General features: G+C 55.6%; 1 non-coding gene across 1 annotated transcript; it reads right to left on the reverse strand.

Annotated features, from left to right (window-relative positions):
* Nucleotides 1–1,425: 1,425 nt before the first annotated feature.
* Nucleotides 1,426–1,499, reverse strand: TRNAN-GUU. Its single transcript has one exon. It is a non-coding gene; the product is annotated as a tRNA-Asn (tRNA).
* Nucleotides 1,500–2,379: the final 880 nt, after the last annotated feature.

Genomic DNA, 2,379 nt, shown 5'->3' on the forward strand with positions numbered 1-2,379 from the left:
GGATGGGGAACACCAGGATGGGGAACGGAGGGATGGGGAACACTGGGATGGGGAACTGAGGGAGCAGGAATACCAGGATTGGGAACGGAGGGATGGGGAACACCAGGATGGGGAACACCAGGATGGGGAACGGAGGGAGCGGGAACGGTGGGATAAGGGGGTTCAGATGGATCGGGAACCAAGGGGTAGGGAACAGCTGGATGAGGGAACAGATGGATCGGGAACGGCTGGATATGGGGGCAGCTGGATCCATGGGGGCACAGCTGGATCCATGGGAGCACAGCTGGATCCGTCGGGGAACAGCTGGATCCGTCGGGGAACAGCTGGATCTGTGGGGGCACAGCTGGATCCGTGGGGGCACAGCTGGATAGGCCGATAGGGACACGGCACCGTCAGAACGTGACACAGCTGGATATATCAGGGTATCATCTGGATTTCAGGCCTCACACCCCCATCTGGGATCCAGGGACAAACCCGAAACTCCTCCTATGGGGCAGCCCAGAGGGAAAACACCTCTTTGGAAGGTGCCAGCACCAAGAAATCCCTCTGTAAAGTCTCTCTGTGGAGTCACCCAGGGGAGGGGAAGGGCCTGTGGCTGGGAGGGTGTTTTTTATTCCGGAGGGAAATTCGCTCTGCAGAGCATTGGATTCCCTTCCTCGCCCACCAGCTCTGTCCTGGAGGAAACAGGATTAAATGTTTCATTTCGGGGAGTGAAGCTGTGCCAAAGGGAAAGAGATCCATGTGTTTGGAAAGAGCCCTGGTTCCAGTGGAAACCTCTGTCGGGCTGGGACTGTTCATCCATCCTGGGACCAAGTCCCGGGACCAAGTCCTGGAAACGCAGCCCGGCCTGTGGCTGTTTTAAAGTGCGTTTTAAAGTGTATTTTTTAAGTGTTTTCCATTGTAAAATGTTTCTGGCAGAAGTCAGAGCCCGCATTCTGCCTGGTGGGAACATCCCAGGCACTGGGGAGAGACCGAGCAGCAGAGCCAGATGGGAATAACAGGGATCTTCCCAGCACGGCTTTGTGCCCTGAATTACACCAGAAACTGCATTATTTCTGGTATGAAAATAAAACCAGGGCAAGCAGGGAACATAAATAGATTTTACGAGAGTTTTTAAGGGGGGGGGGGGAAGCTCAGCAAACACAGATTTTTGGACCCCCCCCCCCCTTCAGTTTATTTTTGAGGCGAAATATGGAAAATCTGGATGGAAACAGGCTGGATGGAAATGTCTCTTCTCCGATTCAATGTCCTGACACGTTACAGGACACTGAGGTGCAGAGGGGCCGATTTTCTGCACAGAAGGGGCTGCTTTATTTCCTCATCCAGCGCCTGGGAGGGAGCGCACAGGGAGCCCTGGGAAAAGAAGAGAGGGAGAAAAAAGGAGGAGCGGCGGAAGGGAGGTAAGGAAAAAAAAAACGGTGGCACCGTCCCTGGGTGGGCTCGAACCACCAACCTTTCGGTTAACAGCCGAACGCGCTAACCGATTGCGCCACAGAGACCGCGCTGCGAGCGCTGCCGCGCCCGCCGCACTCAGCGGGGACCGGGAGAACGGGGAGAACGGGAATGGGGGCACCAGGATAACGGGGAGAACGGGAATGGGGGCACCGGGAGAACGGGGAGAACGGGAATGGGGGCACCCGGATAACGGGCTGGGGGCAGCGGGATAACGGGGCTGCAGGGACTGGCAAACGGGGCATCGGGGCTGGGGAAACCGGGGGATGGGGACACCGGGAATAGGGACACCGGCACCGGGATACCGAGGCTGCAGGCGCTGGGAATAGGGATACTGGGGCTGGGTGGACAGGGAATAGGGATAGCCGCACCGGAACACCGGGAACGGTGTTGGGGCCGGGATACTGGGAAGCAGGGCACCGGCACCGGGAACCGGGATACCGGGAAACGGGGCCCCGAGCCCCTGGGACCTTGGTGCGGGTACCGGCACCCGTTAACCCGGTGGGCACCGCGACACCGGCAGCGCCCGCCCGCTCCTCTCCCTGCCCCCTTCCCCCTCTTTTAATTCTTTCCCGTTCTTCCTTTTTTTATTTTTTTTTTATTCTCCCTCCTTCCCTTTTCCTGCCTTTTCCCCCTTTCCTCCGTCCTTTACTTTTTATAACCTTTTTTTCTTTCCTTTTCTCTTATTCTTTTTTCCCCCCTTCCTTTTCCATTTTCCCTCCCTTTCTCTAATTCCCGTTTTTCCTCCATTTCTTTCTCCCCTCCGTTTTATTTTTTTCCTTCTCTTTCTCTAATTTTCCCCAATATTTTTTCCCTTCCTTCCCCCTTTCCTTTCTCCCCATCCTTTTCCATTTTCTCCTTTCTCTAATTTACCTGTACTTTCTTCCCTTCTCTTTCCCCCTTTCCCCCCTTTTCCATTTTCCCATT

Source organism: Empidonax traillii, unplaced genomic scaffold, assembly GCF_003031625.1.
Source record: "Empidonax traillii isolate 1590-97213 ecotype Southwest subspecies unplaced genomic scaffold, ASM303162v1 scaffold1655:size138967, whole genome shotgun sequence".
NCBI classification, from domain to species: Eukaryota; Metazoa; Chordata; class Aves; order Passeriformes; family Tyrannidae; genus Empidonax; species Empidonax traillii.